Here is a 15,320-nt window from a genome sequence, read left to right as displayed (position 1 = left end):
AGATGCCTTATCCTTTAGGCCACATGATGAGGGAGTCTAAGCACTTCTTTAGAAAAGCTGGATACTGTATTTCTCAGGTCATCTACTGAGGGGGGCTCAGACTCTCTGGGCACAGGAAGTCGAGTTCCCAGCTAGACATGAGACTTAATTTTATGGGGCCAGGTGCAGTGCTTTGTCAGGGAGACTCAGGCATGGGGGATTGGGGTGCAGCAGACAGACTGGCTGTCTAGGTGCTTAGATTTAGTCTCCCTAAGGAGGAGGAGGAGTTCTGCTGACAGGCAGTGACTGTGCAGAAAAAGAGGAGGGGTTCTGGGGACTTTCTTTGCCTCTCTTTTACCTGCATGGTAGCTCAGTCAGTAGAACATCAAGCTTTTAATCTGAGGGTCCAGAGTTCAAGCCCCTATCTAAGCACCCAGCTTTTAAGTTGCCTTGTGTGCCAGGACCCAAACTCTCTTCACAGACACTTGCAGATTCCCAGAAGCTGTGGCCATTTCCTGGAAAGGTTCCTTTCCTTACCAATCAGGAGAGAGGCCACATCTGCAGGTGTAGAAAGTGCAGGCTCTGGCTGCCAGGAAGTGTTGTGGGGCCAGGTGCTGGGAAAGCCCAGAAAGAGAGCAGTAGAGATGAGGGGAACAGAGAGGGAAGCAATGACAACAGAGGGCAAATGTAAAGGGGTCATGTGGTCCTGCTATTGTGGCAAACTTCCCTGGCTTATACATGACCTCGGTGGAATTGGCTAGCAGAAGGATCTGAGTCCCCACTCCCTTACCCAGAGGCTGCTTGCCCTTGAGGACTGTTAGGATACAGATATTCATGCCTGTCTGCAAAGGCCTATACGTTAAGAATTTAGGTGTATTTTTATCACTTAGCTAGTTATAGAGGTTGTCACGGAGTGTGGGGGAGTCCGGCCCTGCACCCCTCTTCCTCGGACTCACGGTGACTCTCAGCCAGCCAGTAAAACAGAAGGTTTATTGGACAACAGGAACACAGGCTACAGCAGAACTTGTAGGCACAGCCAGAACCCCTCAATCGAGTCCCTCTAGAGGTTCAGGGAGCTTAGTTCCCAGCTTGAGATTCCCGGAATTCCAACTACCCAGCCCAAAACCAAAACTGAACTAACACCTGAGGCTTGGTTCTTCAGCTAAGCAGGAATGGCAGCCATAAGCTGGGAAGTGTATGGTCACATTCACACATTCCAAATGAGTCACATTGAAATAAGGTGCTATTGGGCTATTAGGAATTCAGTCCTGTCCTGATATTTCTATCACCTCCAGAGAAAGGGACACTTAGTTTGATAACACCCTGTCTGGCAAGAACTCACTTATCAATAGACACAGCTGGAAAACCCTTATGTCTGTATAGATGTAGTTCTGAAATTCTCACTTCTGTATTGTTTTGTATGTTTATTTGCATGGTCTCTGTCTGGTTCTGTGATTGTTTCTGTCTGCTGTATAATTAATTTTGTTGGGTGTAAACTAATTAAGATGGTGGGGCATAATTGGTTAAATAACCATGTTACATTATGTTAGGATTGGTTAGTTAAAATTCAGTAAAATGATTGGTTAAGAAATAGCTAAGCAAAACTCAGGTTTTACTATATAGTCTGCAGTCAATCAGGAAGTAAAGGCTGGGGGTGGGAAATGGGAACAGGGACTGGGGATGGGGGAATTGGGATCATGTTTTGCTAAAGGGGGAAATGGGAACAGGGGATGGGAACAGAAACAGGGACACAGACAAGGCTCTGCGGTGTCAGAGCTGGGAAGGGGACACTAAGGAAGGAAACTGCAATCATACTTGCTGGAAGTTCACCCCAATAAACATAGAATTGTTTGTGCCTTTGGACTTCGGGTATTGTTACTGTCTGTTCATGCGAGAAGGACCAGGGAAGTGAAAGGGTGAAGGAATAAGCCCCCTAACACTGTCATTTGTTGCTCTAGGCTCCATATGTACGCGCACATTCACATCCCACTTCTGACACAATCACTGTCTTCTACCTGAAGAAATAGCCTAATTTCAACCTCTCCTTTAACATTACACCACCAACTATTTAGCATTTGTATGAGAGAAGTTGGAGGGAATTCAAACATCTTCAAAAGTGGTGCATTTAGAGCCCCTAGCTGGGTAAATTCCAAGCTCCTTACCCAGAAGAGTCTTGGCATGGCTTGAGGGGGGCAGGCCTGGCTGGTCAATATAGAGGGGGAGGGAGAAGGGTACATTGACAGTGTAGAATGTGAAACTAATAAGCTGTGGTTATGTGCTCTGAGAGTTATCCCCTTGCTTTCCATTTAAGGTCAGGGAAGGATATTATAACCAAGAGTTCTGGCAAAACTTTTCCCCTGGCCTGGTCAGTGAATCCTATGGTGAGAAACTTTCTGTGCATTTCAGTTTCTTGTATTGTTGGATGGGACCTGTCAGACGTTGGTCCATTCTCCATTGCCTTGAAGGGACAAGAACAGAGAGTGAAGGATCTCCTGTGCTCAGTGTCACAAGCTGAGCCCCAAAAACGGATGACATGGTATCACAAACTCAAATTATGCTTCTGGTTCCTCCATCAGTATCACAGGAGCAAAATAAAAAGTCATCAGAGGAGTAATTCTCCTTTGCTTTCATTTATCCCAGGGCAATCCTCTCCACTTCTTCTGTTTATAAGCTGGAAGCTCTGTCAGGGGAAAAATCATTGAGCTGACAGTATTTCTGGGATAGAAACCCAGAGAGGGGGTTGATGCCACCTGGTGGAAAGCTGATTCATTATAACAGGTCCCTTGGCTTTAGCTTCCCCCAGCGTAGCCTAGTGAGGCAAATAGAAAGGAGCATAAATGCCGCCAAATTAAGTGCAAGAGTGTAGTAAGAAAAGCCAAAGAGGAGTTTGAAGAACAGCTAGCCAAAAACTCCAAAGGTAATAACAAAATGTTTTTTAAGTACATCAGAAGCAGGAAGCCAGCTAAACAACCAGGGCCCCTTGATGATCGAGATACAAAAGGAGCGCTTAAAGACAATAAAGTCATTGCGGAGAAACTAAATGGATTCTTTGCTTCAGTCTTCACAGCTGAGGATGTTAGAAAGATTCCCAAACCTGAGCTGGCTTTTGCAGGTGACAAATCTGAGGAACTGTCACAGATTGAATTGTCACTAGAGGAGGTTTTGGAATTAATTGATAAACTCAACATAAACAAGTTACCGGGACCAGATGACATTCACCCAAGAGTTCTGAAAGAATTCAAATGTGAAGTTGCGGAACTATTAACTAAGGTTTGTAACCTGTCCTTTAAATCGGCTTCGGTACCCAATGACTGGAAGTTAACTAATGTAACACCAATATTTAAAAAGGGCTCTGGAGGTGATCCTGGCAATTGCAGACTGGTAAGTCTAATGTCGGTATGGGGCAAATTAGTCGAAACAATAGTTAAGAATAAAATTGTCAGAAACATAGAAAAACATAAACTGTTGAGCAATAGTCAACATGGTTTCTGTAAAGGGAAATCGTGTCTTACTAATTTATTAGAGTTCTTTGAAGGGGTCAACAAACATGTGGAGAAGGGGAATCCAGTGGACATAGTGTATTTAGATTTCCAGAGAGCCTTTGACAAAGTCCCTCACCAAAGGCTCTTACGTAAATTAAGCTGTCATGGGATAAAAGGGAAAGTCCTTTCATGGATTCAGAACTGGTTAAAAGACAGGGAACAAAGGGTAGGAATTAATGGCAAATTCTCAGAATGGAGAGGGGTAACTAGTGGTGTTCCCCAAGGGTCAGTCCTAGGACCAATCCTATTCAATTTATTCATAAATGATCTGGAGAAAGGGGTAAACAGTGAGGTGGCAAAGTTTGCAGATGATACTAAACTACTCAAGATAGTTAAGACCAAAGCAGATTGTGAAGAACTTCAAAAAGATCTCACAAAACTAAGTGAATGGGCAACAAAATGGCAAATGAAATTGAATGTGGATAAATTTCAAGTAATGCACATTGGAAAAAATAACCTCAACTATACATACAATATGATGCGGGCTAATTAGCTACAATGAGTCAGGAAAAAGATCTTGGAGTCATCGTGGATAGTTCTCTGTGTCCACGCAGTGTGCAGAGGCAGTCCTAAAAGCATACAGGATGTTAGGAATCATTAAAAAGGGGATAGAGAATAAGACTGAGAATATATTATTGCCTTTATATAAATCCACAGCACGCCCACATCTCGAATACTGTATACAGATGTGGTCTCCTCACCTCAAAAAAGATATTCTAGCACTAGAAAAGGTTCAGAAAAGGGCAATTAAAATGATTAAGGGTTTGGAGAGGGTCCCATATGAAGAAAGATTAAAGAGGCTAGGACTTTTCAGCTTGGAAAAGAGGAGACTAAGGGGGGATATGATAGAGTTATATAAAATCATGAGTGATGTGGAGAAAGTGGATAAGGCATTATCGTTACTTAGTCCCATAATACAAGAACTAGGGGTCACCAAATGAAATTAATAGGCAGCAGGTTTAAAACAAATGAAAGGAAGTTCTTCATGCAGCGCACAGTCAACTAGTGGAACTCCTTACCTGAGGAGGTTGTGAAGGCTGGGACTATAACAGTGTTTAAAAGAGAACTGGATAAATTCGTGGTTGTTAAGTCCATTAAAGGCTATTAGCCAGGTTGGGTAAAGAATGGTGTCCCTAGTCTCTGTTCGTCAGAGGATGGAGATGGATGGCGGGAGAGAGATCACTTGATCATTGCCTGTTAGGTTCACTCCCTCTGGGGCACCTAGCATTGGCCACTGTCAGAAGACAGATACTGGGGTAGATGGACCTTTGGTCTGACCCGGTACGGCCATTCTTATGTTCTTATGTTGACAGTGCTAAGCATCATCTGACCATTCAAGGTCAGAGCACACCGCCCAGGAGGAGGAGTGTTTGACTCTGGGGTTTCACTTCAGCCCAGTCTAGAGAGAGGGACCCAGCCATGGAGCTTGGCTCAAGAAGACCAATTCTCCAATTTGTTAAGGGCATTTTGAATTCCAATCCTGTGCTCCAAAGTGCTTGGTGTCAGTTGCAAAGTTTAGAAGCAAGCTCTCCACTCCATTTTCCAAATCATTCATGAAACTATTGAATAGTACAGAACCTTGGATTGATCCCTGCCGGACCCACTAGGTGCACCCTCTCCATTGGACAGCCAGACATGGAGAAGGGCTCTTGGAGTCTGGGCTTTCAACCTACTCTACACCCACATGACACTGATTGCGTCTAGACCGCATTTCCCTCGTTTGCTTCTGAGAGTGTCCTATGGGACTGTGTCAAAAGCCTTAGTAACACCAAGATAGTTCCTTTCTACTGTTTTCCCATCTCCAGTAGGCCCGGAACCCTGCCAAAGAAGGAAAGAGGATTGGTTTGGAATGATTTGTTCTTGACAAATCCACGCTCACTAGTCCTAAGAACCAAGGTATCCTGTAGGTGCTGCTGACAAACTGATTGTTGAAGAATGTATTCCAGGATCTCTCCAGCTGTGGAAGTGAGGCTAGCTAGTCTGTGAGTCCCAAGGTTCTCTTTGCTCCCCTTTGGAAAATAGGTCCTGTCTTGTTCAAGGATGGGAAGATGTTCTTTTTCAGGGATCTCAGATGAGAACTGGGGCACAACACCTGGTTTGTTAAGGACACAAAAATGGAGGCAGGAACCTCTTCTCTCCTGCTGGCAAAGAATCACAGGTACCTAAGAGACAGGGACTCACATCCCTGAATGGGCTTTAAAAAAGGCAGTGGTTAAAAAGTTTGGCCCCGACCATTTCTTGTTTCCGCAGACTAGACAAAACTCCCCTTTCTCCTTCACAGAGAGCTTTAACGCCCCTTATCTCACTCAGGCTCACGACCGCCTAGAGTTTGAGAATTGTCTCTGTTCCCACTGGACAGATGGGGAGGAGCCTGAGGTGCAGAGAAGGGAAGTGACCTATCCAAGGGCCTACACAGCAAGGGGGTGGCAGAGACAGAAAGAGAAACCACCAGTCCTGACTCCTGTTCTAATAAACAGCAAAACCCGCCAGAGGCAGAGATAGTGCCCAGGAATCGAGATGGTGGGGAAATTTCACTGAAACTGTTTCTGTCAGAAAATCCCATTCAGACTAAACCAGTTTGTTTCTCAAAATCAAAACAAGTGGGATGAAAGTTCTTTGCAAAAATATTTTGTTGCAAAACAAAAGCATCTCCTGTTTGTCACAGTGTGTTAAATTGTCTCGTCGCACACAAAGAGGAGACACTTAGATCACAAACATTAGATAAGATACTTCAGTCTGAGCTAAGTAGTTGCTGCTCTTAACAATTTCAAAATAAAAAAAATACAAATCGAGTAGACTATTTCAGCTATTCTATTATGTCATAATCTGCTCTGAATAAACGTGACAGGACACCTCATTTTATGCACTATTCCTAGTGACACTCTCCAATGGATCCTCATCCTCCACCCATCATGAGGTAGGTAGGAGCGGATCACTATTATCCCTACTTGAAAGAGAGAGAAGCTAAGGCTGAGAAAGGAGAATTGTCTTCTTTTAGGTCACACAGCCAGTCAGTGACAGAGTTGGGCATAGGACCCAAGAGCCCTGATTTTCAAAGTAACCATCGGATCTTGAATTTCAGACATTGAATGACCTGAATAAAGTGCTCTCAGATGAGCTCCAGACCAACAACAGTGCACAGTAATTATTCAGCAAGTATTTGAGGAGAACTGCAACGTTAGAGAGGATCATGAAATGCTCAGAGACAATTAATGCAGAGAAGCAGCAAAATTCATCAAACATGTAACTGATTATAACTTATTTACTTGGTCTTCAAAGAGAACAACAAGGACCTGAGTCACCTCCCTGTCAATAACCCCCTGCTCAGACAATCAGGGTAGAGACTGAGGACAGGAGGCTGAGGGTTCTCACCAGAGAGCCCAAAGGATGGTCCAGGTAACCGGTGGGGATCACTGCCCGAACACTATTTCAGCCCCACATTTTTGGGTGGACCTCCCACATTGGGAGCTGCTGAGCACTCCCCCGCAAAACACACACACACACACACACACCCCACTTCTAGTGTTGGGAGGGGAACAGGTGCAAAGACAAAAGAAGCAAGAGATCACACACACACACCCCGCTCCTGGTGTTGGGAGGGGAACAGGTGAAAAGACAAAAGAAGCAAGAGATGAAGAGAGAGGAGGGAGGGATGGATGGAGGAAAAGGTGAAACAAAAAGGACAAAGCCTAATGTCCCCAGTGATTCTATGGGACAAAATCTCAGGTGTGGAATAAAATTCTGACTCCTTAAGCTCGTGTTTTCCATGCCTAGAATTCAACTGTCACCAGATGGATCAGACTGAACAGGTTTCAAACCTCCAGGAGGCTCTTACCTTCTAAACAGGGACGGCTGTTTTCTAGTAAAATCAGGAAAAGGGAAGGAGAAAACTCAAAAGAGATTCCTCCTGGTGCTCACGTCCGTGAACCCGAATACTCTCTCAGTCCTCAAAGAGAGACCTGGAGAAGGAGACTTGCTGAAGCAAAGCCACAGGGGTCTCTGAGGTTTCCCTGGCTCCTTTCCCCATCCTGCCTGGATGATGTCAGCATCTCTCTGTGAGGTCACCACCTCCCCACCACCTTTGACCAATAGTCTGAGGTCCTGCCAAAGACCTTTGTGATGTCACTGCCACACCCCTCCCTTGCTATGCCAATATCTTGCCCCTGGCCAGGCACTTTGGAAGTTTGAGCTATTCCCTGTGGATCACCCCACTCAAGGAGCGTTCATTCTAGGAAGCAAGCTGGCTAGACAGGAAAACATCAGATGCTGCTCCCAATGCTACACTCAGTTTTTCAGAAATTAGTCAACTTTATGGCCAGAAGAGACCATTGGAGCATCTAATCTGACCCCCTGCATATCACAGGTATGACACAATAGCTACTTTTGGGGCAAACACATTCCAGAAAGGCACCTAGTCTTCATTAAATGACATCAAGAGATGGTGAATCCACCACTTTCCTTGGTAGCTTGTCCCTGTGGTGAATCATCCTCGCTGTTGAATATTTGTGCCTTAGTTGTAATAGGAATTTGTCTCTTTTCACCTTCCAGCCATTGGGTCTTGTTATGCCTTTCTCTGATGGATTAAAGAGCCCTTTCATACTCAATCTTTCCTCTCCATTAAGGCCCTTCAACACTTCAATGAAGTCACCTTTCAATCTTCTTTTGATAAGCTAAACAGTTTGAGCTCTTTCAATAGCTCACTAGGAGGTATTTTGCTCCAGCTCTCAGAACATTTGCCCCCCACCTCCCCGGTGGCCCTGCCTTCTTAGGCGCGGGGCCCGATTCGGGGGAATTGATGGAACTGGCCTAAAGCTGGCCCTGTTCGGGGGGTGGGGGTGTAAGGCTTTCCCAGGTGTCCTGCTAAGGTGACTCACTACAGGAAGCTCCTGGCATGGAACAGGGGTGCTGAAAGGTCCAAGGTCAGTCCCAGGCCGTGCTGAAGGCAAGGAGGTTTCCCCCAGTGACAGGGTCCCCTGTGCAGTGTCACACTGATGAGGACTCTGCCTGGATTGGTTTCAGAGCTGTTCCAGAGCACTGAGCCTGTGTCAGCCCCCAGCATGTGACCTGCAGGCTCCACTCTAGCGACGCTCCCCGTCCTGGGCTTTGGCATCACTAGCCCCTGCTTAGTGACTAGGGGTCAGTTTAGGGCAGTGATTCCCAAAATGTGGGGCATGCCTCCTAGGGAGCACAGAGGAATGTTCAGGGTTAAGCCAGCCCGTGTGGAGGACAGGGAGGGAGCACCACTCAGCCCCACTCTGTCCCAGCTTTTCGCCCACCCTATCCTCAGCCTGAGCTTGTGTCCCTGGCCCAGCTGCAACCCCCTTACCTGTGTCTGCACCCATCTCCCCAGCAAGCCACAGCTCCACTCCAAGACCTGGTTATCGACCGTGGCTTCCGGGGGGCCTCCGCCATGGATAAGACGGCACAGTGTGAAATGTTTGGGGACCACTGGTTTAGGGTGACATCCTCAATTACTTTTATGCAGTCCAATAAAAGCTATTCCTCACCCACCTACCCCTGCATCAGGACCAACTAGGTATATTCTGCTGCCCTTCACTCATACAGGAAGGATAATAACATTTCATTCCATTCAATCCTAAAGTGATTTGTAACGCAACACCAGCAAAAACTGGTCATTTTGGGGAAGCAGCCCCATCATGCTGCATACCTAGGCAGAGTAGATGTGTCTATGCAAACACACTCTGTTCCTGAAGTCTTTCCCCAGTTCCTCACTAGATGTGAGGGGGGGGCTCACTCAAACCCTGCTTCCGCATAGTATTTAAAAATGCCATATTGTCCCTATCTCTGCTGACCTTAGATTTCTCCTCCTGTCCCTATGTTAAAAGCTCAGATGTGGTGGCCAAGTGGTTAAGATGGTGGACTATTAACCTATGGTGCTCTGCATGCATGGGTTCAAATCCCTTTCTCATTAGATGCATTTAGTCTTCACCCTTCCTTTATACACAACCATCTCCCCCTTTGGTACAATGATAGATAAAACAATGTTGCTTCTTGCAAACAAAAACCTTCTCAGCAACTCAGACCCCCTCTTGCTTCAAATTAAATGTCTAAATCCCAGATTTCTAAAAAAAAACATTTCTCTAGTCCTGTATGTCTTAGTTTTATCTCAAAATGTAACATCCTCATAATCTCCCCCAAACACTCTGGGACCTTCCCAAATAATTAAAATGCTCTCATCCTGAGCAAGGACACAACAGTGAACCAGAGCTAGTGTCTAGGCCAAGCTGTTCTGAAGGAGGCAACTCAAACATTTTCTCCCTGCTTCCCTTGGCAAAGGCTGACTGAGAAAACAAAATTCCCCAAACTGAAAATTTTCTGCTGAAAAACCAATACTAGTCTGTTTGGGGCCTTTGGTTTGAATGTATTACTGTTATTATTCTCTTCTGGTTTATCTCAGTTCAGTGTTTGTCCTCCAGGTGTGTTTCTAGCTGTTGAGTTGTGGGGGAGAGAAGCCAATTCATAATGTCTCTACCCGCCTTTCATAGTTTCTTCCAACTTGCTAGGAAACTCCTTTGCTACGATGTGAGTCAAGCAGTGTCCATTGTCTCTGTGCTATCTCGAAGAAGTGTGCTTTGTGCATGGTTCCTGGGGTAGTCCCTGGGAGTGTGGATACCTTTAATGGGCCAGCAGCAAGTCTGGCTCCTCCATTGTCGCACCTGAAAGGCTGGTGGGGGGCATTTCCCAACCTCATAACATATTTCAGTAATGCACACAGAGCAAAACTTCATAACTTTCCAACCAAAGCTAGCACACATAATCCAACACGATATTAATGTTCAACAGATCAAGACTTTTGAAATGACACCTCACAAGGCAGACTTTGTACGAACCATGACATCATTATATGAGAGTGGTGAATATGGGGCTTCCAGGTGCTGCTTTGATCACAGCGTGCCACACCTGGGCTGACATTGCAATGGAGACGTACCCTTAGAGTCCATCTCTCCTGGGATAAAGATATCCGCAGGGCTGGACTGGGTCATCTGACTTGGGCTCATGGAGCTAAAGCTGTGGGGCTAAAAACTGGTGCAGATGTTTATGTTCACACTGAAGCCTGGGTTCAGAAACCCTCGCCCCTGCTGGGGTCTCAGAGGTTGGGTTCAAGCCCATATGTCTGCACTGTAATTTTATAGTCTTGCAGCCCAAGCCCCATAAGCCTGAGTCAGCTGACCCGGGCTTTGTGACAGGTGCCCTAGGTGTTTTAATCACAGTGTAGACATAACATTAGACTACGTCTCCAAGGCAATGAAACACCCATGACTGAGCCGTGTAGGATTAATCAGGATCATGCAGCTTGGTCTGGAGTAAAGTTGCAATGTACATATCTCGGCTCAGGCTCAGTACCCTGCTCTAGGAGCCCAGAAGGTTGGGAGGGAGTTTAGCAAGTGGAAATGGTAAAACCGCAGTGAAGTATTACCATGGACTCACTGGCATTTCTCCATTGGTCTGTCTGCTTTGGGGCAGGGACAATAACACGTCCTGCTGCATTTGTTATTTCAAAGGGTGGTTTAGGATTTTCATTCTCAGACACTGGGCACAAAGTAGGTCTCAACCTTCGGCGTAAACTAAATGAGCTGCCCCCAGATTCTGGCAGCCACAATTTGGTGTGAGAGCCCAGACCTACCCCTGTCCCAGAGGTAATGGGTCATCCTTGAGGGGACTGGACCACTGACCTATCAGCTCTTAACACCCCAACTTTCAGTAACTCTATTATCAGTGCCTGCGAGTGTAATTTAAACCAAAGGAATAGCCACACTGGGATAGACCATTGGTCCATCTAGCTCTGAATCTTGTTTTCTGACAGTAGCCAATGCCAGGTGCCCCAAAAGCCACTCCCCAAGGCACCACTGGGAGTTGAATCCAGGATCTCCTGTTTATTAAACAGGTGCTTTAACCTGCTAAGCCATGGTGCCTGCTGCTATTTAAAGGATTGTGTCTGCCCACACCTGACTGCCTGCCAACCCCCATAGGGGCCTGTCATAAACAGATAGCTAAGGGTTAATGTCTCTTACACCTGGAAAGAAGTACCTGAAACACCTGACCAGAGGACCAATCAGGAAACCAGATTTTTTCAGATCTGGGTGGAGGGAAGTTTGTGTCTGAGTCTTTGTCTTGAATCTCCCTCTCGGCTATGGGAAGGGTTTCTCTATTTCCTGCTTTCTAATCTTCTGTGTCCAAGTTGTGAGTACAGAGATCATAATACAATAGGGGTTATTGTTTTTTTCTTTTGTATTTACATGGTATAGTTGCTGGAATGTATTAAATTGTATTCTTTTGAATAAGGCTGTTTATTCATATTTCTTTTAAGCAATTGACCCTGTATTTGTCACCTTAATACAGAGAGACCATTTTTATGTACTTTTTCTTTCTTTTTATATAAAGCTTTCTTTTTAAGACCTGTTGGAGTTTTTCTTTAGTGGGAGAACTCCAGGGAATTGAGTCTGTGCTCACCAGGGAATTGGTGGGAGGAAGAAGTCAGGGGGAAATCTGTGTGTGTTAGATTTACTAGCCTGACTTTGCATTCCCTCTGGGTGAGGGGGGAAGAGAGATTAGCTCTCGGTACTTCTTTTTTCCAAGGCTGGAAACGGGGAGGGTGGAATCCCTCTGTTTAGATTCACGGAGTTTGCTTCTGTGCATCTCTCCAGGAACACCTGGAGGGGGGAAGGGAAAAGGTTTATTTTCCTTTGTTGTGAGACTCAAGGGATTTGGGTCTTGGGGTCCCCAGGGAAGGTTTGGGGGGACCAGAGTGCCCCAAAACACTCTAATTTTTTGGGTGGTGGCAGCTTTACCAGGTCCAAGCTGGTAACTAAGCTTAGAGGTTTTCATGCTAACCCCCATATTTTGGATCCTAAGGTCCAGATCTGGGACTAGGTTTATGACAGGGCCTGACAAGCTTTGCTTGTGTTTTGATTCTGTAAAGCAGAGGAGCAGGTGAAGTTTTGCTCCCAAGGTGTGTGTGTGATTCTTTGCACAGGTGTATGCTGCAAAATTAGGTCAGTGTAATTACATTACTTAGGGGTGTATAAAAATTTACCACCCCCTCATGCAATGCAATTATATCAGCCTAACCCCAGTGTAGATAGTGTTGTATCAACAGGAGGGCTTCTCCCATCAACATAGCTTGGGGAGGGACTTGGTTACTGAAGACCCAGAGAATAGGTGGCCCATGACTCTTGCATGTGAGGAGGCTGGGCATGAGCACTGGAAGCTCCGTAGAAGCTAGTCCACCTCTTGCTCGCTCCTCACCTCCCCTGAGGCCTCCTTGCCTGCTGCTTGTTCCTGTACACCCTGTGCCCCAAGGTCTGCCCACCACCCACACCTCTCTGCCCTTCCCGTAATACCCATCCTGCCTGCCACCCACACCTCTTTGCGTCTCCCCTGAGACCTGTCCTGCCTGCCACCCACACCTCTCTGTTCCTTCCCCTGCCCAGCCCAGCCCACCACTTTCACCTCTCTGCCCCTCCCCTGAGACCTGCTGTGCCCACCTCTTTCTTCATGCTGCTGTTGTTATTCCATGAAACATCAGGGATGGAATAAAAAGCTGAGTTTACTCCAAGGTGAGGAAAGAAAGGAGCCACCAACCTCCTGGCAATGCTCAGTGCCCCAGAGAAAACCTGCCCCTGCTATCGCAATCACTGATGTGCTGGGGATATGACGGGAAAGGGACTGTATGAATTAAGGCAAGCCCTAGGGGATGGGAGGAGCGGGGGCCAGAGCACTGAGGGCTGGCAGGGAAGTGACTCTGTACAAGCGGCCCCTCCTTAGCCCATCTCTGCCCACCTGTGTCTGTGTCTCCCAGCACTGCTGGCCCCACTGACAACCTCCTTCCCCCAGCTCTGACTCCCCTCAGGAGCAGCAGATCCAGCTCCAGGAAAGCACGTGCCCCCTGGGAACGGGACAGGGGTCAAGTGTCCCAGCCAGAGCGGGAAAGGGCAGCCCAGGAGTTCTCAGACTGGGAGTTACAACACCTCATGTGGGGGGGTGAGCTTATTATGTGGGGGTCACAATCCACCCAGCTCTGCAGGCAGCAGAAGTGAGGGTGGCAATGGAGCAAAGTCTGCTGTGAAAAGTGATATTGACAAATGTCTTCATACCCCCAGTATTAAACAGTAACTATTTTAAAAACCCTTTTCTGCTTATAACAATAATTCAATCAAAGTGTGTTCCAGGCTTAATTTAAAAGTGGTGACAAAAGTTAAACTCATTTTAAAGAATTGGGTTATAAATTAAGCATTTAAAATAACGTTAAATATGAAAAAATGTGTTTTGAATTGATAGGCATGGGTCGCACTCGGCACCTTGCTTTGTGCAAGGGGTCACCAGTTCCAAAAGTTTGAGAACCACTGGGTTACACAGGGAAAGAGCAAAAAGAGACACTGAAACAAGCCTGCAGGGGAAATACCCGGGGAGAGGGGTTCCCAACTCACAAATCTGCCCCGCTCCATTTACTGCCCCCTCCCTGGGCTGTATCTCCAGTACCAAGGACATCACAGATCCCCCTCCCTGCCAAGGGTGCTTGCACAGGTAGTTCCTTGGTGCCAGGCCTCTGCCTTACTGAATAATTGCATAAATTCACTAGTGCTTCGCCCCTTCCCTCTGCTTCTTTCTGTGACCCTTCTGCCAGTTGGAGTCAGCAGCAACATGGCCCAGGGTTCAATATCTTGGGGATTCTTTTTAAGAACACAACACAGAACCCGCACGAGCCCCCACTCAGTAATCTAGGACAATCTCACACCACCCCTCGGTGTCTCTAGAGGCAATACTTCCCCTAGCCAGCACTGAGTCTGAGGCTGTGTCTACACTACCAATGCCGATGATGGGTTCCGCTTGACAACGATTCACAGCAGTGCGGACCGACACACGTTCATTTTCATCCTCTGAGTCAGGAAACCCACAAAAGCCTCTGCTTTTGTACTGGGGCAGGCAAAAATAAGGTGACACTAAATTATTCTGATTGCTAAAAGCAGGTTTAGGGGGTTGTGTATTTTTTTTTTAAAAAATCAATACTGATCCTTCTAACTAGCAGCATGAGATAAAGAAAAGAAAACGGACACATCTTGTCAGTAACGGCTAATGTCCTAAATGGGAAATCAGCACCAGTTTGTAGCTGGGGTAGCGTACTGTCTAATGTGCATTGGTGTGGTGACTGAGTGGTTAACCAAGCAGTGACAATCCAAGGAGGTTCTCTGAGTCGGTTTCACTCCTGAGGAGATTCTGCACCAAAAAAATTAAAATTCTGTGCACAATATTTTAAAATTCTGCAAATTTTATTTGCCAATAAATAAATATGGAGGCTCCAGCATAGTTGAAGGGAGCAGAGGAGGCTCCAGCATAGTAGAAGGGAGCAGAGGTTCCTGGATGCACAGAGATGGGATATCACCCTGCAGCCCCCTCTCTCCTCCAGGGAAACAGACTTGGTGCTGATGCTGCACCTCTCTGCCGCCTACTCCAGGAGCCCCAGAAAGACTCCCCAGAACTGCTCATGAGGGGTGCATGACCACTCCTGTGGCTTCCCTATCAGAAAGTCAGATCAGCTGGCCCTGGGGGCTCCTGCCACTACTACTGGCGGCACAGTGGGGCTAAAGCAGATTCCTGCTCACCCTCACTCTGCACAGCACACCACTCCCAGAAGCCTCTGGCATGTCCCTGTGGGGTGTGTCTCTCACATGCTGCCCCTGCCCCAAGTGCCAACTCTGCCATTGGAACTGTGGAAATGGGAGCTGCATGAGTGTTGCCTGTGGGTAATGGCCCCAGGAGATCCCCTCCTGGCCTTCTCCA

General features: G+C 46.7%; 1 protein-coding gene and 1 non-coding gene across 2 annotated transcripts in view; both read right to left on the bottom strand.

Annotated features, from left to right (window-relative positions):
* Positions 1–15,320, bottom strand: part of LOC127046975 (uncharacterized) — a 117,421-nt gene that overhangs the window by 64,211 nt on the left and 37,890 nt on the right. The window lies entirely within an intron of this gene.
* On the bottom strand, positions 11,382–11,455 carry TRNAI-AAU (transfer RNA isoleucine (anticodon AAU)). Its single transcript has one exon. It is a non-coding gene; the product is annotated as a tRNA-Ile (tRNA).

Source organism: Gopherus flavomarginatus, chromosome 1 (genome assembly GCF_025201925.1).
Source record: "Gopherus flavomarginatus isolate rGopFla2 chromosome 1, rGopFla2.mat.asm, whole genome shotgun sequence".
NCBI classification, from domain to species: domain Eukaryota; kingdom Metazoa; phylum Chordata; order Testudines; family Testudinidae; genus Gopherus; species Gopherus flavomarginatus.
The sequence above is the reverse complement of the archived record's forward strand: the minus strand, read 5'-3'. Positions and strand labels throughout refer to the sequence as shown.